The sequence below is a fragment of the Belonocnema kinseyi genome, chromosome 2 (assembly GCF_010883055.1).
Source record: "Belonocnema kinseyi isolate 2016_QV_RU_SX_M_011 chromosome 2, B_treatae_v1, whole genome shotgun sequence".
NCBI classification, from domain to species: Eukaryota; Metazoa; Arthropoda; class Insecta; order Hymenoptera; family Cynipidae; genus Belonocnema; species Belonocnema kinseyi.
In genome coordinates this window covers 61,579,978-61,602,261 of record NC_046658.1, presented here as the reverse complement: position 1 = coordinate 61,602,261, position 22,284 = coordinate 61,579,978, and the positions used below count along the sequence as shown (strand labels likewise).

Sequence of the window (22,284 nt, the reverse complement as noted above, 5' to 3'; positions counted from 1 at the left end):
AGTCAATTGTCGAGAATGGGAAGTGCCGTATATACTGGAACTTTATATTCTCGACAATTGTTTCTGTTGCTCACTCGAGGCCTGACATGGTTCTTCTTGAATACGAGAAGGGAACCATGTTCGTTATCGAATTTTCGGCACCAGCTGACAAAAACATCATAGCCAAGGGGAATGAAAAGAAAGAGAGGTATCGAGACCTTATAAGGGACTTGCAACGATTGTACCCGGAATATTCTGTTAAACTGATCGTCCTTATCATCGGGGCTCTTGGAGGTGCCAAGCTTTCACTTGCTAATAGCCTAAAAAGCATCCCTGCGTGTCAACAATATGCTAGAACACTTGCGGGAAAAATGCAGAAGGCGGTTGTCCTTGGGTCGCTCCGTGTTCTTAGGGTCCACAAGGCTTTTGCTGGATCGTCGTATTGTTCCCTTTACAGACTGTAACCACCTATCTCACGGTTTTGAGGCGTGGTTATGGCTGAAATTTTATCGCGATTTCGCTGGAAGCGGGTGCAATTTTTCAGATTAGCACCCGCTCCCGGCGAAATCCTGCGGTTGTCCTTATGACAAATTTTTAATTATATATATATATGAATGCATTTATATATTTGATAATCTTTGAAATACTGCGAAATTATTAAATGGACCAATGTAATTTTTAGATTTTCCATTATTTTATATACTACCAAAATCTGAATTTTTTATTTTGCAATGAAAATTCAAAAAGTTGTTATGATAATCTTATAGGGCATTTAAAAACCAAACTTTTTATTTTTTTGCCTTTTTTCATATCGTCCGTTACTTGGCTTAAAAGGATCATTTTTGTGTTTTTTGGCGGAATTTTGTAAATGCTATAATTCTGGTGATTTTCGGTTTAATAAAAAAAGTATTCAGAATAAATTTTTCAACTTTTTGAATACTATCAACATCCGTAAGGAAAGTTTTTGAATTTTAAAAAAAGTGGTCTCAAAAATATTCATAATGTGCCCACTTTTTGAATTTTTATCCAAAATGGCTAGACAACGAACTTGACCTTTAGTTTAGAACACTAAACGAGTGTATCAATGGCCAATCTAATAGATTAATTTTTTCAAAAGTTTTTGAGGAAACAGGCAGATACACAGACGTACATACAGGCGTATAGGTAGACACATTCGTAAAAACCTCTTTTTCGGATTCAGGGGGTCTTAAAACGTGGACATTTGACAAAAACTGGTGGAGACAAATTTTACACAAATCTAATACCTTCTCTCTGATCAGGAAACCTACCAAAAGTTATCTAAGTTCGTAACGTTAATTCATCTCAGTCGCTCCTCTACCACCGATACCAACCATAGTGTTTGGACCGACCCCCGTCCCGCCTTTACATTTGAAACATAGTTTATGTACGGTCCCAAATGTGTAATCTTTATTACAAATTAAACAATTTCAGTAACTGATTTTAGAAATAAAGATGCTTACAATTTTTATATATTTAGCCAATCAGTTTTATTTATGCTACTCGATTGCTATATATCAAGAATGATTTGTCCAAAAGGAAGAGGATTTTATATGTTGGTCCCTGTTCTCTAGAGGGATTTTTCACTCAATATACATATAGAGAATCTACTGTTTCGGGATTAACATCCGACCAAAGTAACAGCCAGACGGACCAGTATTCTCCTAGCGAAATTTACGGTAACTACGTGTTAAACGATAAAACCAACAGCGCGTCGTGACGGGATGGGCCGAGAGAAGAGGGCTGATGTCTAGTGTGTTCATACTGAGTTGGTGCAGTGTTTTATAGTATACGCGAGAACGAGGCGTATAGTAACGAGGCTTTCCATATTCATGGTGTACGACACACTCGCGAAAATTTAATCCACCGAGCCCTCCCCAGCTCGCACTCACACTCTCCCCCTCTCTCTCTCACCCTGTCACTCACTCTCTCTCTCTCTCTCCCTCCTTCTCTTTCCCACTGTTTCCCTGTTCCTTTTGGCTTTTCTAATCCTCCACCTTAACCTCCTTTTCACCCTCCCTGACACCTGCCCATCGTTATTCTTTATCAGTTTCCGTCAACCCACTCTCCTCGAGCATATTATAATTAATTTAGATTCAATGGAAAAAATAATACTTTGAGAAAAATCGCTGAGAATTTTCTATTTAAATCACATTGGGAAAACCTCATTTTTCATCATGTGTTATTTAAACCTGACGATGTGTTCTGCCATCCTGGTAAAGAAACTATACAATATTTAAAATTGAAATAAGGTCTTTATATTATTGGACTCGTTGTTAATACACGAATTTAGCCGTGCTATTCATTATTGATTTTTTTTTTAAATTGCAGGATAATTAGGTCTTGATTAGCATATTCATAGCGGTATTTGATAACTCCTGATAAAGAAACAATACATCTTGCCAAAAGTGTAGCATATCTACATAAATTCTAGAATTTTGGAAAGTTTCAATTTTCAGATCCTCATAAAAACACATCTGCGCTGCTTTTCTTTCATCGTGATCTCGCTCATAATGCAGGTCGAGTTCCTCATACAAAATAGTATATGTGCATTAGGTTGGGCCAAAAAAATTAATTTCGGGCAATCGATTTCTGGTAGCCCAAAATTATTATTTGTTCTTTAAGGCCTGAATATATTGTACATTTTTTATTCAAGCGATAAATATCTTGTAGCTACTCAAGCGGGTTCAAAAGGGAAAAAATTGAATTTAAACATAAAATATCTAAAAAATTAATTCTTACAGTTCTAAGTTTTTTATATATGTATAACTATACACCTAGAGAATGTGTGGAAGTATCTATATGATATTAAAAATTGTGGCAAAATTAAAAACAGGACAAACTTATTTTTGATATTATTTTTATTGAATTCCGCGCAAAAAATACGTAAAAACTAAACGATGAGACATGAGTAATTGATTGATTTATTATTAACTATTATCATTTTTTTAGTAAAATCCACCTTGTTTCGAAAATGTGGCATTTCAGCTCGTGTTTGAAATATGGCTCTTATGTAATAGTCACTTAAACAAAAATGGATCTATTTTTAATTTTTGATGTACTTTTAATATCAGAAAGGTATTTCCATAAATTCTTGACTTATATAGTACTACATATATAGAAAAAATTGTATGATTGTAAGAGATTATTTTTTTATATATTTTACGAGTGCATTTGACTTTTTCCATGTTCAACACGCTTGAGAACCTGAAAGGTAAAATCGATTTTCAGAAAAATTAACAGTATATTCAGCTTATCAAGAAATTAAAATTTGTTACCAATAGAAATTTATCTCTTTGGCCCACCATAAAATACATGTGAAGTTTCTTCACCCGGATTCGAGGGTAAATTTGAACAGACTATTCTTGTAAAAAAGCACATCTAATTTTGTATTTGTTACACAAAATTAACTCTAGTTGATGAATAATATAATGATGAATTACCGTGAATATTTCTAAAAATAACAATAATACACTTACAAACCCAATAGAGACTATCGTAAACGTTTGGAAATATCAGAAAGATGTTTATTATTTAAAGTAATTCCTAAGCTTTTAATTTTTAAAGTCTGGTAAAATCTGACAAGGTTTAAAAGATTCACTGAAATTATTTTTTTTTAAGAATAACTATATGAAAAAAAAGTTTTAACGTTGTAAAAATACAAAACGTACTGATTATTTTGTTATGCGTTCATTCCGTTTAGATTTTTTGAATTAAACAAAAATAATTGAAACATTTTTTTTTGCCAAAACTTTCAATAATTACAAGTAACATTTTAAGCATTTAAAATTGAAAAAACTTGCGTCCACGCCTTATTTCAAAATATTTTTTCCATAATTTGTTCTTTAGAATTTGAATGTCTGAATTAAAAAATAAAATTCAGAATTTTTTCAATTTACTCTTCAGGGAAAATGAAGGTTTTAATCAGAAATTTAGAGTTTCCCTTATTTCACATTATTTAGTTTGTATTTGCGCAGATATTTAAATTATATAGCGTCACAAAAAAGACATAATATACTTTTCAGGAGAGATTTTGTACATAATAAGTCTAGTGTGACCAAAAAACTGTCGCTAGGTTCATTTAAATAATAATTTAGAACTCCGCCGTTTTCTATTCTATTTCAAATATTTCATTTCGTTGGAAAGTAGAGAAAATACACTTTTTAATCATGCACTGTTCATTTCACCGCGGTCAAAAATCACAGAGCTGCGATGAAAAATATTGCAAAGTTTCTCAGTTTTGTATACTATTCAATATTTTTCACTACTAAAATTTTACTGAACAACGAATGAAAGTTTCGTACAAGCTTTTTCTGTTGCAGGAAATGCATATGCTAAATTATCTTAAAATCTGATAATCTAGTCAAATTTCAACTAATTATAAAAAAATAAAGCTTGTTGAGCTTGGAATGAAACTTAGTCTCAATAATTTAAAAGAAAAAAATGGTGTGTTTTGTAAAAATGTTATTGAATCATTGTTCAATTTGAACAAATCTGGAAAAAATAATATTTTTTAAAATGTTTTATTCTAGCTTCGTAATTTGTCACTGAGCTCAAAAAAACAATCTACGTTTAACTATCCCAGATTTACAATTTACTAAATACATGTACCCATAAAAGAACAGGTTATCGGTAATTGAAGTATATGTTTGGGGTGCATGAGAAATTTAGCGTATGACACTGTTTTAGTTCCGCTAGAAGCTCTGCCGAAAATTTCTACTATTTTTCGTGAAAAGTATTTTTTCCCTGTTACATAGTCATTATAAAAATTCATTGCTGTTGTATTAAGGACATATTTTGTTTTTAAAAAACTCACCACTTAATTCTAATCACATAATAAACCATTAATCTCATCCTAATTTTAATATTTATTAATTTTTAGAAAATTTTAGATGTTAAGTTTCACAATTACGAAACCTGGAGTTGTTGAAGGCTGATTCCTGTCTCAGCAGCACATTTGTACAGCTGTACTATAGAAATATTAAAAATATAAAAATGTTAACTTTTTATTTATTTCGAATTTCAATATTTTTGATAGTTTTTCCACATTTTAGGAGTCAAATAATTCAATCATTGACCTATGCTTTGTCGTATTTTATATTATCAATAATATTGTCATGGGAAATATATGTGGTTAAACAGATAACACACTATTCAAGGCTAATATAAAAGATGCCTGTAGCTGAGTCCACATTTTCTTAATAAAATTATAACATATCCAAAAACATTTAATCCATTTTCCACCAAAACGTATAGTGCAATAGATATCCGAGAAACCACAATACACACGATGAAAGCTCAAGACACAGACAAAATCTTTTGTCGCCACGCCACACGTCAGCGACCTTGCTCCAATAAAATTTAGCTTTTTTAATATCTTAGAATTTAACTGTTAATATCACATATTTTATACTTTCAATATAAACAGATATTGCCCTTTAATATTTTGTGCGTTGAATAGAAGATATTAGATAGTATGCCGTAATATCCATATATTATGGTTAAATATCAAAGATTTTAACATCTGCTTATCAATATCTATTTTTCTCCGTGTAGCTAGAGATAAAAAAGAGCACAAGAGCTTTTGTAAAAAGATGTATGGATATATAAGAATCAAAACCTTTATACGAAGATAGAGATGTATTAAGGAAATTTTTGATTGAGGCCTGAAACGAAAGATTTTTTATACTTATTTAAATTATTATGTGTAAACTGTAATGTACGATGACTTTGTATTGCTCTCCATCCAGGCTTATTGCTAGTGAGATTTATTAGCTACCCGTATGGGAGCGTTGTTGTGGAATAAACATGTTCTTTGGATAAGCAACTCGCAATTTCTAGATTCATCTTAAATTTATCTTTTTTCCTACATATAGTATTACTTACAAATAACGTATAAATTTCTTGAGCCCAAAAGTATAACGAGGTTAGCAACGAACGGGTAACGCTTACTCCGAGAGGGATGTTTCTTGTTGGTATAATAATAGTAATAAATAATAAATATGAATAGTTCATTCTATATATAGCGTAAACCCAACTGTCAATGTAATAATGAGCATCTTATATTTAAAGATGTCTGGAGAATTTCAGATGACGTGATGCAATATGTAAGGTAGCGAGGGCAGACTTGATAGCTAAGTTGACTGGCGAGCGTCAAAACTTCTAAACTGTCACACTCACGTACCGCATTATCCGATCTCATGTTTTCTGCTACACCCCAAGTATATCTTAGGTCCAAGTATGGTACAATGGCGTAAACAGAAGAAATATTACTTCCTTTTTATTAAACGATGAAAACTTATCCAGTTATTAAAGTAAACTCTAGAAAATGACTAAAGAAAATATTACTCGAATAATAATCTATAAAATAACAGCAACTTTAATAAAAGTTTGCCATGTTCAGAATAAATATGAAATATCAATAGATTCCATATGAAACTGTAATAGCACTTCCTATAAAATAAATGAAATATTGAATGAAGTATTCTTTATATTCTGCAAATAAAAAATATTTGCGTTAGATTTTAATTTTGAAAGAAAACTAAACAGTGTATACAAGCATCAAATCCATCCAGGAAATAAATGGGAGACAAAATAATAAAATTTTCGATTTATGCGGGAAAGATTCTATAATTCACCCTCAGTTCAGTCAAAATTTTAGAGATTCTCTGTGATATTCGATAATACGTGTTTCCGTCTGCTTCCAGCTCCGACGCCGATGAACAAAAATAACTGACGTTGGTGTGGTCGAAGGAATTCCGGGGATTTGTTCGCGACTTATCCCGAATCAATCCAGTTATCACAGTCACCCCCATCATTCATGAGATTCGGATTTTTTCTTTCCTTTTTTATTTAATATTAGATTTTCCTTGATAAATAATACTACAGATAATATTAGACAAAACAATTTTTGGGCCAAAGGTGTCAAAATACATCATGAATTTCTTTATACCTTCATAAGCACAAAAAAAACTTCACACTGGGATACAGAGAAGCTGTATAGTTCCATTCTTAGTCATAGAACATTTTTGGTTTTTTAAAGATTTCGACAAACTTGAAAAGACTGTTCTTAATATTTCAGGAGAATGTGCTGTATACAGAAATGTTTCCAAAAACATACTTTAGAATATTTTACATCGATGTTTGAATATAAGAGCGGAAGCTGACGCCCTTTCAACAGAAAGAACGTGAAACTACCTAACTTTGAAAATTTCGTTTCACAATTCGAATGAAGTTTTCGCGATCGTAGGTAAATTTTGATACAAGATAGAAGCTCCTGGAAAAGGGTAGGCTGGGACCAATCTATTGATAAATTGGCAAAGTTGCGGAATATTGAATGCTGCCAACCACCAGCATTCTCCAGGGCATCCTGACGCCGAGAAGAAAATAGGTGGGTTCCTCGGCAAGGTGGCTGTATAACTACACACATATGTGTCTCTGAACACACGCTTGCTTCTTTGCCTGCCGATGTAAAATCGATAACTTTGCTTAAATAAGAAGAATTAAATAAAATACCTGCAGAAATAGAATTTTTAAAGCTTTCAGTTAAAAACTGAAAAGAGCTTCAGTAAAAATTAAATTGTCGGAATGTCTTCGCCGATAATGGCAGCATTTAGTGCCAAAAGGACCAGAAAATATATTGGTAATAGTTGCAAAATTTCACGTCAAAAAAATCAAAATAATGTTTTATACCTCTAGCGCATGTGTAACACACCCTAAATCAATACCTAAGTTAAAAAAATTCCACAGAATGATAATAATTTGAAAAATTATAATGTTTTCGCTGATCAAGCCAGAATTTCACTATAAAGTATCCATAAAAAGTTGCATTCCTCTAGCGCATGTGGAACCCACCCCAAATAAATTCTCAATATTGAAAACAGTTCTGTAAAAAGACAATAATTTAAAAAGTTTAAATATCTTTGTTGGTAATAGCTAAATTTCATAAATAAGTATTAAAAAAATTGCATCACTGTAAAATGATTTGATGAAACAAATCAATTCTTTCTTCGACCGTTGATATTTATTGATTTCAAATCGTAGATTTCAGATTATTTATGTCTTACGGTCCAATCGTAAATCGAAAAAAGAAATATGAGTCAAAAAAACATGTTCTTCGAAACTCAGATATTTATTTAATAGAAAAACTCCTTTTGAAACTTCCTGACGTTTCGGTACACATGCGTACCTTTTTCAAAGGTTCTTAACCTAAATAATTATATTAAAGATTAGTAATTTTAGTCTGAACAAATATGATGGATAATAATGGATATCCATCATATTTGTTCAGACTAAAATTACTAATCTTTAATATAATTAATTAGGTTAAGAACCTTTGAAAAAGGTACGCATGTGTACCGAAACGTCAGGAAGTTTCAAAAGGAGTTTTTCTATTAAATAAATATCTGAGTTTCGAAGAACATGTTTTTTGACTCATATTTATTTTTTCGATTTACGATTGGACCGTAAGACATAAATAATTTGAAATCTACGATTTGAAATCAATAAAATTGCATCACTTTAGCAAATGCGGAACATACCCTCAAGGAACCTTTAAGAATTACAAAATTCTACAAAAACATACCAAGTTTTAAAGTTATTTTTTTCATTTTAATAGTATAACTTGGTGTGAAAAGAACCATTGGTTGACAGCAGCGGTTCTAAATCAACCTCTAAACTTTTAAAGATTCTATAAGAAGCTATTTTGACTGGTTGCATTTTTATACTGATATTGGCAGATTTGTATGCTAGCAGGGCTTGAAAGGTTATCATCTCTCTGATGCATGTAAACACCACCCCAAAGCAACCCATAAAGATTTAAAAATGCTGTAAAAATACAGTGATATGAAAAGTCGAAATTTTTTCACCGATAAAGGTAGAATTTCATGTCAAAAGTTTTCAAAACAAGTTTCATCCCTCTACCGCATGTGAAAATCAAATTCAATTAACCTCTAAGGTTTTGAAGTTAATCTAGGGGAAGTTTCCCATGTGATAGGCGAAAAAAACTTCTTTCTTGTACCTTTCGCTTTAAATTCTTATATTCTCAATGAGACCATTTCGAATTTAAAAATTATTGTGTTTTCACAACTTTTTTAAGCATTAAATGTTAATTCAGAATATGCTTCAAATAAACTACAGAAATAAAACCTATTTTGTAAACTTTTGCGTAAAATTAAACAAAACCATTTCGATTTGTCAAATTAGTGTATTTTTACTGAATTCTATTAATTGCAGGGGTTCTTTGGGAAGGGTTTCACATGTATTACAGATAAAACTTTTTGCAGTTATTTTGGCTATAAATTTATTTTATTATCATTAAAAATATTTCAACCCTTCACAATAATAGCTTTTTACCAAATTTGTTGAAATTTGAAACTGACTTTGGGTCGGTGCTCTACGCGCAAGGTGAATAAAACTTTTCTTGTATACTTTTGTCATAAAATTCGGCTATGATCACTTCGACGTTTTGAATTATTGACTTTTAATAGAATTGTTTGAACATAAGGGGTTGATTTAGGTGGTTTCTAAATGCTCTAAAGAATTTGAACTTTCTTGTAGTGCTTTTAGCATAATATAATGGCATGATAGTTGAAAATACCTCGAATATTCCAAATTTGTGTTTCAGAATTGTTGAAGCTTTAAGGGCTAATTTGAAGTAGGTTCCTCATTTGCTAGAAGAATGACGCTTTCTTATTTAGCTTTAAGCATGAGATAGTGTCATTACCAGCAATAATATTTTAACTTTTCCAAAAAAAAATTTTACTTTTTCCAAAAATTTTACGAACTTTAATTTTTTTTAGAACACACTTTAATAGAAAAAGGTTTTCTTACAAACAAAATAAATCAATTTATAAGAACCCTTACGATTTTTAGAATTTAGGATTTTTATATGTTATATAATGGCATTGATTGTTTGAATTTCCCGACTAAACTGTGAGAAAAAGTTTCACTATTTTTCTTCGATAATACTAATTAAAATAGATACTTGTAATGTGTATCTTAGAAAAAATACCTTCAGAAATTCTATAAATTCAATAAAGTAAACTTTTCCCAAGTAAATTAAATTCTCATTTTCGCAACGGAAAGGAACTTGAAGTATGTAGTTCTGGGAGTGAAGTCTGCCAAAGGTGAACTCGACTTTTTCAGCTTTTAAGCTTTTTCAGGCTTCTAAAGAGTGGCGAGTGGTAGCAATAACGTTCGACTGCAATCCCGATGAAAGGGAGTTCAAAAGTTTGACCTTTCAAGATTTAAAGGAAAAAGGTGCAAGCTTCGTTAGCATATCGTGGGAGTGAACCAAGTCACTCTCAACTATATACGCACGGAAAAGACAGCGATGCTTGATTCGTTTTCTCTGAAAAAGAGTGAACAAAGAACAAATATACTCAAGCTCTGAAAAAGTTCCATTTATACATCTCGGAGGGACAAGAGTCAGTGAAGTAGAGGGCGTGAGTGAAATGAATGACAGGAGGGGGGCAAAGGAAAGAAATAAGGAAAGCACGAAAGAAAAGCTTAACAAAGAAAGTAGTGAAAGGAAATAAATGAGAAGATGGTCTGAGACTAAGATCGAGACGCGCGCAACAAAACTATCCAGTTCTATCAAGATTTCGTTTCGAACTTTTCCGATCGGTTGTTCTGAACGTTAAAATCAACAAAATTATAAGATAAAAAAGAATGGAAAAGGAAAATTTTCTTTCACTTGAACGGTCCTAAATTGAGTTATATTAGAATAGTATAAAAATATTTTTTAAGGTTGAGTACATTATTAGTTCGTTATTAAAACATTAAATGTCATTTTAAATGTTCCTATTTACAAGTTCCGGTCTGCAAACTGTCTGACTTAATATGATAATCATCTGCTTTACGAGGGCTGACGAGAAAAATAAAAGAGATGAGAAACCTGGAAACTGACTAAAAGGAAGAACATTAGGGAGGAAGGGTGTGACACGATGACGTAGTGGAAGGGATGAAAAAAGGTTTTGTTTCGGGAAGTGATAAAAATGTTAATTTAAAAATAAGGCGCTAGTTTGAATTAATAGGGCAATAAAAAGATCTCGCTCCCCTTTATGTGTTTTCCAAGCTACACTTCATTTTCGCTTTCCTTTCGTTCTCAATCTTCGTCTGTAGCGTCGACAATCGAAAAATTACATAGGTAATAATGATAATGGCATTGTTATTACGACAAATTCTATTATTATCTATGAGAATATGACATTTAATGAATGTATTTTATTAAGATCAGTCAATTTCTAATCATCCGTAACATGAAAATATAAATCGAAATTATTATGATTCCAATTATAAATTGTTTTGAACAATGTTAAAGGCATAGTTTTATTTCAACCAAAAGTTTTCTATTTTGCAGATTAATATGGAAGATGGTTTGGAATAATAAAAAGATAATTGAAAAATGTTCAGTCCCTAAATTTTTTGTGTGCATTCTTCAGTTTTGAACATTTTAAGTCATTATACGTGAAATAGTTCCATTTAGAATATTTATCAGTATTGAATTAGTAATTTTGAAAAATGCGTTCCATTTAATTGCTTCTAATTGTTTGAAGCATTAAAGGCATTTATTAAATTCGTGATATTAGAAGGATTGAAAGAGTTAAGAAATTCAAGGAATTTAGTGGATTTAAGAAATTTAGATAATTATTAGAATGTCGGGAATTTAGAATTTTAAGAAATTAAAAAAATTCAGGGTAGTTAAGTAATTCATAGATTTTCCCAAATACAGAGAATTGCAAATATCAAAGGAATTTATACAATTTCAAAGTATTTCGGAGATTCAAAGAATTCATGAAATTGAAGGAATGGAATAAGCTCAAAGAATTCTGAGAATTCAGAAAATGAACTAAATTCACCGAATTCAAGGAATTTCGAAATATTCAAGAAATTTCATAGTATCATAGGAATTTCCTAATATTCTAGCAATTCAGAGAATTCAAAGAATTTCATATATGCAGGATATGCAGGGATTTAAGTGTGCTCAACGCAGATATTTAAGGCATTTAGGCAATCTAGATAATTTCCAATGCTATTAATGCAAAAGTGTAAGACTCTTAGTTTTCGCGAAATAAATTGCAATTTTTAATCTTTACTACTAATTTAATTATTTTTACTGCAAGTAATATCACAACTTAAAGGAGAAAAAGGTTTTTTTCTTTATTTTAAGTATTTTAACTCGCTCACAAATTAAAAACTTATTAACTGGTAAAGAAAATTAAAAAATATAGTAAGTAAAATGTAAAATATATTTATTTCAAAAATATTACTTTCTGATCGTAATGTTTTATTTTTATGTAAAATTCTTTTGTTCCAACGCGCAATTGATCAACGTTGCCTTCTCACTTATGTGTTTCTATACTTAAAAAAGTAAATGTACTAATTGAAAAAACGTGAATAAATATTAAAGGATCTCTGCGCACCAACTTTAAGCTGCGATCGTAATATATTAGCCACGTACGTTTGTATATTATTATTAGTTATTTCAATACATTTGCGAACATCTTTACTTAACTGGATTTCATTTCCATTTAAACCTGCAAATATAAATGTATATTCATTTGGGAAAACCTATGGTAACGTGTGAGTTGAAAGCAACGAGGAATTTCGATTTTACCTCAATAGCATTTCAATGATTGAATTTTCGCCGAGTAGGCACGTGCAACTATTGAAAGAAATTCTCTTCAATCGTTTCCATCTAACAATTTTAAGGACATCTCTTTGATTACTGCTACATTAATATATTAGTATTACGTAGAAAGCACTCAAGCGACTTACATTGCTTATATTTGTACCTCTGAGGTTGCAAAATAAATTTCAAAGGGGAAGAATCCTGGATATACTTCTCAATTCACAAAGGACATCTAATTTAAAGCAATATGTCATCATTAAACAGCATAAAGCTGAGTAAATTTGATTTTGTGGCCACATAATTTTGCTTATGTCCAAAAGCACTTTATGTTGATATGTGCTAATCAGAAATGGGAAAAGGAAGGTAGAAATTTGATTAGTTAGTCTTTTTTTTGGAGAGCACGAATTTTCTCAGTTAGTCTTTATTCAGCAGGACATGTTCCACGATAGGAGAGGACAATGAAGGAGGAAGGGTGACATTTCTATACGAAGGAAAGGCGAGTCAAAAGGCTGCTTCGTATTCAGTCAACGATCGGCACTATCTATTTATTCCGAAACAAGCCTGTCTCCAAGCTAGGTGCCTACATCTCTCTTTTGTAAAATTGATCGGGCTGACGAAATTAAAGACCTGAAGAAAGGAGGCAAACTTGATCTTTCTTGAACAGAAAATAATCTAAATGAAAAATGGGTTTGAATTGATTGGTGTAACGAGTAGGGCTGCCATAGATTAATGCACTGGGAAAGAGTGGCAAATATGAATAATTTAAGCTAAAAAATGACTAAAAGTGACTATTTTTCACACAAAAAGGAGCCTTTACTGACAATAGAAACATATGTACTCAAAAATGTAGATTCCATTACACACTTAATTTGTTGGCTTACATTCACAAAATCAGATAAAATTCTGTCGCTAAATTTGAGGATTGAAACCAAGGTCACAATTTCTAACACATATTTCACAAGTACTTTTGAGAAAATTGGTGATTCGCTTGATTACAAACTGGAGCAACCTTGGACACTTAACTGCCGTATTTAAATTTGGAAGCTTTGCAATAGGAAATAGAAAACTAGAAAATCACATTTTTTAATAATTTACATGCTAATATCACAAGCTTCAAAGTCTTAAATGTTTTTAAAATAAGGTAAAATGTAGCTGCGAAGTCTGTATTGTGGATGTTTTACTATGGTTGTAATCACTATAGCTGTATTTATTTGTATAATACCGGAATCATATAAGTTGCTTCATCATAAAGGGAGGTTTTTTTTCTAACAAAAGAAAACCAAAAATTTCATTTTTATTAAATCAGAAAGACCCTCAGAAGTCAATCAACGTCCACTCTTGTAACAAATAAATTTTCACCCTAAGATATAGCGTTACATTTGAAATTTTGACAAGTTTTTCAACGCATCTCGAGGATGAAAATATAATACTGTTATATTTGCGAAATAAAAAAATTATCTTATAATCAAGGTAAATACTTTATTTTTTAAATTTAAAAACAGTCTTGGTACGTCATATAAGATTGTATGAAGGTCAAACATACGCACACATGTATATGTCCATATACAAATGCATATACATATAAATACACAGTCCTGTTTTATTCTCGATATTAAAAAAGTTTTTTCATTATAAGCAAAATAAACATTATATTTTGAAAATTTATACATAGTTGTTGCTATAACATAATAGGACATGAAAGGTTTTTTCAATAGGTAATTCATGATTCGATGCGTTTTAAAGAGGCAAACAAATTTATAATATAAATTTATGCTCTATTCCCCATATTGAATATGCGTAAGTTTCCCAAATATGAAAAATATAAACAATATAGCTTTTAATATCATAAATCGATATTGCTAGAAAGTAAGTAACGCGATAATTCTAAAAGAATGTGGTGCAGAAGAGACGCTAGTAGACACATGGGAAAGAAATCGGTTAAGGTGGTTTGGACATGTTGAGAGAATGCCAAATGAACGACTAACGAAACAAGTGTATCAAGGTAAAGTAAATGGCAACGTGCCCAGAGGTAGACCGCGGAAAGAATGGTTAGAATGTGTGAATGAGACCCTACATAGAAGAGACATAAGAAGTCATAGAAACACGAGAGCCTGCATGAAAAAATGCATGGACATAAAAGAAGCTAGAGAAGTATGCCAGGAAAGGAAAGTATGGCGGCAAATAGTTAATAAAAAGAGTGTCAGTAGAGTGAATGGCACCTGAAACAAAGACCTTGGATATTAATGGACCCAAGTGGGGAACCTTACATAACGACTTCGTGAGGTTCTTCGCTTGGGGTGATTGCTAGAGAGATTGATCAGCAACCTGGGTCGGAGCAGTGTTGCGGAACGAACGTGTTATTTATTTAAATAGCACGAGAATTCTGGATCAATCTGAAAAACCTCTATCCCTTCCCCACACTACTACTTTCCCCTGCCGAGTGAGTCACGCCTACCCCGAAAGGGAAATGGCTTAATGGTGTAATAATAATAATAATAATAATAATAATAATAATAATAATAATAATAGATCATGGAAGGTTCGCAAATAGGCCATTCAACTCGCCTCGAAGATGCGAACAAATATATGAGTTAGTACTTTAGCATTCCTAATATCAAGAATTTTTTATGTAAACAGAATAAAGCATCCTCTTGAAATCTCATAAATCGGTAATGAAAGGTAATAAGAGGTACCACCATAGGTCGAACGATGGGTCTCGAAGGCGCAAACAAATACATCAGATATAATATAATTGTATTTAGAATATCAACATTTTTTCTCACATTAGCATTGTAAATTTTTTGTTTTCAATGTTTAAACATAAAAAGAACCATTTATAATTAGTTCATTTAATTTCTTTATACGAATTTTATATATTGACATATCTAAAAAAAAAGGATTTGAAAATGTATGTTATCGCACACCTCCCTCTATGAGGAATCAGAGGGGTGATTTCTTATGAAAAAAGTGAAATAATAGAGAAATAAATTCTTTTGATTTAAATGGTGTAGCTAATATATTAAATTCAATATGCAACGCCTTACATTCCTAGAACTTCTTCAAAACAGTTCAACTTTCGATCGAATATTTGAATTTCCAAGTAAAAAAGATGGATTCTCGACCAAAGATATAATAATTAATATTTGAACCAAAAGTCATTTGGAACATAGTAACTGAATCATTAACCAAAGCAGTTTATTATTTTAAAGCTCAATTTTCTGCCAAAACAGATAATTTTTTCTAAAATAGTTGAGCTCTCAACTAACATATTGAATTATTTGGAAAACTTCGAACTTTTTATTCCAAAAAGATGAATTTTCGAAAAAAGGTAACAAAAAAGTTGAGTTTCCAATTTAAAATGTTAAAATGCTTGGAAAAAGATTTATTTTTAATCCCAAAAAGAAAAATTTTCAGCAAAAAAGTTTTCATCAAAAAAGTCAATTTTTCACGAAAAAATATGACTTGACTGCAAAAAAGATTAATTTTCTATCTAAAATGATAAATTTTAAAGAATAAAAAAACTAATTTTTGATCAAAAATGTAACTTTTCAGCAACAATGATAACTTTGCAATAAGACGATTAAATGTTTAATAACATAATTACAGTTACAACCAAATAATCATATTCGTACTCAGAAATTATTCATTCTGAACCAAAAAAATAATAGTTGCCTCTTCCAACAAAAAGAATTAACTTTCACCCAAAAATAGTAAGGTTTCTTAATGAGCTCTATTAATTTAGTTTGACTTTAAGCAAAAACAAGATAAAGGATATGTGAAGTGAATAGATAAAGAATATGTAAAGTGTGATATTAACAAACATTTTTATACCATAGATTACTATAGATTTCATGCAAACATTATTTAAATTTATTTTTTTTTACGTAAAATCTAATCTGAGTTAGATTAAAGTGTAAAAAGGCTTAGTCATTTTTTGCAGTTTGCTAGAACATTGAAATTAAATCATATTCAAGTTCAAAGTGAAAGCTGCTTGAGAATTTGTGTTAATACTTTTATTTGTTAACTTTCCATTCATATCTTAAAATGAATAAGTGTGGAAAAACTGAAAGGGTGTGATTAAAAAAGCAACGATGTACAACATGAAAGTAATCTGAATTCCGGCCGATAGTAAATATGTGTAGTGATGCGTAGAATCACCAATGCTATTCACTTTGTCACCCGATGAGTTCGATTCTCAAACAGGCTTTGATATTGCATCAAACATTCGTTTGAGCTTACAGGTGACATGAGCTTGCGTAGAGGAGCACATCTTCCGCAAAGTCTACTTTGAATTCTAAATCCGTGGATCGTGCAGGCAGAGCTAAGCTCTTTGAAATTCTCCAAGCAGAACTTTTCCTTCCCTTTCAAGTTTCATTACTAAAAATAATGATTAGACTTTCGTCGACTTTTAATAAGAATAATTGTTTGTTGAACTGGCCTCAGAAGCAGCCTTGCTGGATAAATTCGACTATTTTTCATGTAAAATTAAAATATTTTTTTGGTTGAAATATTAACTATATTACATCTTTCATTGAAAATAAATCTTTTTTGCTTCCAAGTAAGACTACTTGGTTGTGATTGCGACTGGTTGGTTTACAATACCAACCTATTTTGTTTGATGATTCAACTTCTACTTGTTGAAACTTTTGCTTTTTTAGGATGAAAATTCAACTATTTTTCTTAAATGTCATATATTTCTTTTTTTAAGTGTTCAACTTCTTTCTTGAAAATTTGTTTTCTTTGTCTCTCTCGGGTTTAAGTTAATATTTTTTTATACACAAATTTTCAAATTCGTATTATTTGTTCGAATATAACAGTTATTTTTTAATTAAACATTTAAATATTTTTTTGCTTGGAATATCAACCATTACATTTTTTGTCGAGAAGAAATCTGTATTGCTTGAAAGGTTTTGGTTAAATTATATATTATTGATGTAGGTTGTTTGACCAGGGAAATTAGTTAATAGTTTAAGATGTTAATTTTGTTTGTCTACTTGGTCATAATCAATATTATTAAAATATTGATTAATTTTTAAGATTGTGAAAAAACGCTCTCTAGCTCCGCTGGGATATGAGCCCAGTTCCTTTAGATTGCCGGTCTTTTTTAAACTTGAAGATATAATTATTTGTTTGAAAAAGTGACTATTTCAGGTGGATTTTTTTTAATTCGTATATTTGGTTAAAAAATTGTTTTTTTTTGGCTGAAAATTTATCTCTTTTGGTAGAAAAATAAATCTATGCTGTTGAAAAATCTAAATACTTTGTTGAAAATACAATATGTTTTAACTTAAAATATTCCATACTTTACATGGGATTCAGTATGATATCTATATACTAATTTTATTTAACAAAATTTTATTCCCTTCTTATTCCTCTTTTTCATGAAAAATCACCCTATTTCCCTTAGTTGGAGATGATTTAAGGCAAGAAATCTACCAAAATGAGTTTAGATGTTTTATGTTTTATTCAAAAACATTTTCGAGTAAAGCCGAAGACAAAAGTTTGACTCGAAATGGGGGAAGATTTGTGTTTCTGATGTCATCCTGGGGGTTTCAAACTTTGTGTGATGATCTATGACGAGGAAGAGGTGAACAAATTTTCGAAATAGCATGACGTAGTTTCTGAACAGCCTCTCACTCAGATAAAATAATTTGAATGATTTGAAACTCTGCATTTGCTTCGACAATATTATTTTTGCAGAAGAAAAACCTGACTCATTTCCCGATGGTCCGAAGGTGAGGAATGATTTTCAGTCTGAATAGAATTTTGTAACACTTCTTTCACAATGGATGGTACAAGTCGAAAACCAATCAGGAGTAGAGAAAATAGCATTTGTGATACGAAGGCAGCAAGAAGGTACGAAGGATACCGACTGAGCCACATACGTGATCGGTGAGTCAAGCATTTGCAGCCAAAGTATTGACCACGTGCTGCCTCAAACGTACAAAAGCAACACATGAGGTTGCCAGAGGCATGGCTCATGCTCTGATTAAATTCTCCCGGAATTTAGGTGATTTCACGTTGATTCGATAGAAGAAGGCATTTCATAGATGAACGGCCCCGGATAAGACCAGGCAATAAGGACGCATTTTCCGCACCCTCTGACGATACACTAGCCTAAATTGCGCTGCACATGGAATTCCTTTGAAATTTTGTATTCTGTGGACTGTAGACAACAGATTTTCCTCTTGAGAGCAAACAATTCCTGAAAGCTATGTAGTCTATTAACTATAAAATTCATGAACTCAATTTAAAATTGGTAGCATGTTTTAAATTTGAAAATTTACCACTTGGAATTAAGTTAGTTCAACATTGAATTTAGTTCATGAAATCACTTCAAAATTCTGGAAAATAAATTGTGTGTCTTATAGAGAATTCTAATTATTCGTGCGGTCACTTTCTTGGAAATCAGTCTCATCACTGTCGCAGCAGAAACCTACATGGCATGCTTTGAAATGAAAATAACAGAGGAAAGGTTCATTCTATTTTTGCATGATAATGGCACATCGTGGCACAGTGATTTAAAGCTGAAATTTGCGATTAAAAAAAATCTACGGTCTTAAGTTAATACCCGATTAACAAATGATTTTTATTGCATCTAATTAAACTTCTAAAAGATCTTGTAAGGCTCTATTTTTGAATTCAGCTTTGTTTATATTTATTAATTCAACGTAGAGTATGACAAAATGGGAAATTATTCAACAACAATAAATTCTCTTGATGAGCGACTACTAAATATTATAAAATATCTTAAATTCAAGCAGACGCAAAATATTTTGATTTTTTATGGAAGCCAGCCTTTTAATGCATTAACGCACAGGCTTATTTTTGAGATTTCGAAACATAAATTATTTTCGCTGGATAATAATAGTATACTATATGTTAAACTGTATTAATTTTTAGTTGCAAATTATATTTCTCGTGATAAATCTTCTTCATTAGAGTGAAAAAGAATTCTATAAGGAAGGGACGGTAAATAATGATGCTTATCATATATTTATAAAAATTATTTATGATAACTAGGTTAATTATTAATAAAACTATTTCTGTTTCAGCATTTAACATAAGATACAAATTAATAGATTTGTCATGGCCAAGTTAATCATATTGTTTGTTGATATATTATTTCATATAGAAAGAAATTGTAAAAATTCAAACCATGATTCTCTTTAAAATGTACTGTCAAGCAAAATTGAAGAAAAAATTGTTAATAAATGCTATTTGTGGCCGATTATGAAAAGTAAATTTTAAATACGACCTAGTATCGCCGTCAACTAAAACCCGAAAATAGCATCCACATATAACTTGTTTAAAACTTTAAGAGAAAATATCGAATTAAAAATTGTCAGTAAGAAACATCAATGGCAATAGAATTCCAGGAGATTTAAAAGAATAATTATTTATTTTTTCTTATAAATGCCTATACTGTGCATTTTTTTATATAAATTTCTTATAAAATTAATAAAATATTATTGGACGGCTAATTTTCATGATCAGCTTTCACCTTATCGGCGTAAGTTAGCAATTTTAATGCTCAAATAAACTGAAAAAATGAACGACCTATTTGCGTATTTATTGGAACAATCTGTTAATAACAATTAAGTTTACTAGTTAATAATTTTGTAAAAAAAGTTAAACAAGAAGATTGAAGAATCTACTATTTTTTCTATTTGCATTAACATAAAAGTTAAAACAAATAAAAATCTACGCTGATAGATCTGTTTAAAATTAAATGCTTAATATTTCTTTAACAAAATTTTAATCTCTTAAAAATTGCTGCCTGAAAGCTGTTTTAAACCTCATTTTTTTATTGTACCCTATTGTGCAGCTCGGCATTGCTGACTTGCAATAACGACACTTCAAGATACGCATCATCTTACTAAGGAATAGCTCATACTTCTTTTGTATTCTCAGAATCCATATTGTATCTCATAGTGCTCCATTATAGCTAATTGAATTACTTTGAAGATTCGCGCTTAATTAAGACTGGGAGAATTTGTTCATGGATGGTAATAAAAGTTAGGAGTTCGTACATGAGTCCCGGAACTTTGTCTTGCAAATGTGAACAAGAGTACTCGTAGACATCAGGGTAGGTGGGATGTACACCGTAGAACCCGGAAGGAGGTAGCTGGTTCGCTCAAGCACATCGACTGTAGTTCACAAACCAATCGGCAATTCTATCTTCCGTGGAGTGTTATATGCATGGGGGTGATTCAGGCGGCGGATGGTTGGCTCCGGGGCGAGATGCATGCATATTTGGCCCCCGCGGGCGACCTTGTACCACCGAAGCCAGCGCTGTACCGGTAACAGTTCGGTAACGGCTCCGTTATGCAAATATATTCATTACGTCACCACGCCTCGTCCTGCGAGATACTAAAAACCATGATACGAGGACAATCATGTACATACAAGCAGACCAAACTTCAGTCGACATATCTCTGTTTTGAATATTATTGTTATTGCTTTACATTCACCGCTTTATATACCGTTAATCAAATATGAATAACGAATTTCTTAAAGTAGGTCATTCAGTGTATCGTTTTATGCTTGATTTATGTGTCATTTTCACATGAGCAAAGTGTTTTACATTGGTATTATTTGCACTTCTTATGACAAATTTAGAACTGATTTGCTATAAAGGATATGATAGGACCGTTTTAAATACAGAAAAGCGACGGCTAATGAGGCTCACTGCAAATCCTTAAGTTTTGTAATTACAGGAATATAGGTTTTGTTAAGTATCGTAAAAAATGTCCCCGCCGCGCGGACACATTCTCACTGCTCGTTGCGCGCGTGACGCTTCGCGCCAAATTTTAGCAAGCCTGGAGCGCGTGGGTACGCTCTCGCGCTTCGCGTTCGTTTTCGTATATTTAATGCGTACACATTAATACATTTTTTCAAATATCTTAAATATTATAACTCAAATCAAACACTGTGGTTTAAGCTTCTGAGGATTACAGCCATAAATTGGAACTAAGCATTTTTTCTATTTATTCTTGAAGAAGGTTCTCAAATCACCCACGGCTTTGACGATTACATTCTCATTATGATACTCGAGCTTCGCGCTCGATAATTTGTGTTCAATTGAAAAATTTCATCAAGATAATTTGTAAATCTTGTAAAAATCTACTGAAAGTAACGCTTTAAATTTTTGTATCTCTTCAAAACAAAAATTGCCTTGGGAACTCCTAGTAAAGTAAAGAGTCAATGGATGATTCTTAAAGGCAATAAAATTAATGTAGTAAAGCGAGTGTGAAAGTAAATGGGAAACCGAGTGACTGCTTTGATCTTACACTAGCGAAGAAAGATTACGAATATATACTAAGGAAAACGCATTCAATTGTTTCTACAAATTCAACCAAATTATAGCCTTTGAAAAATATACTTCTGATAGTGAATACTTAGAGTAGAGTTTAATAAATATGTATATGTATAAAAATGTTCTGTTTTTCTTAAAATGAATTATAGCTTGCTTATGAAAAATATTATACTATCATAGAACGCAAAGACAACTTGACTCCATAGAAATTTCTATCCATTTATAAAATGAATATGCAGGCTAATCCCATTAGCGGCTAACCTTTATTCGAATAATTTTTCAAGAGAACGAAAACACTATTCACCGAGTACGTAATGGAATAGCCTTTTGAGCA

The 22,284-nt window shown here is 31.4% G+C and overlaps 1 protein-coding gene across 1 annotated transcript in view; it reads right to left on the bottom strand.

Moving 5' to 3' along the window:
• The window catches only part of LOC117168023 (nucleolysin TIAR-like), a 1,157,331-nt gene that overhangs the window by 831,199 nt on the left and 303,848 nt on the right, over positions 1–22,284 (bottom strand). The gene's annotated exons all lie outside the window — the stretch shown is intronic.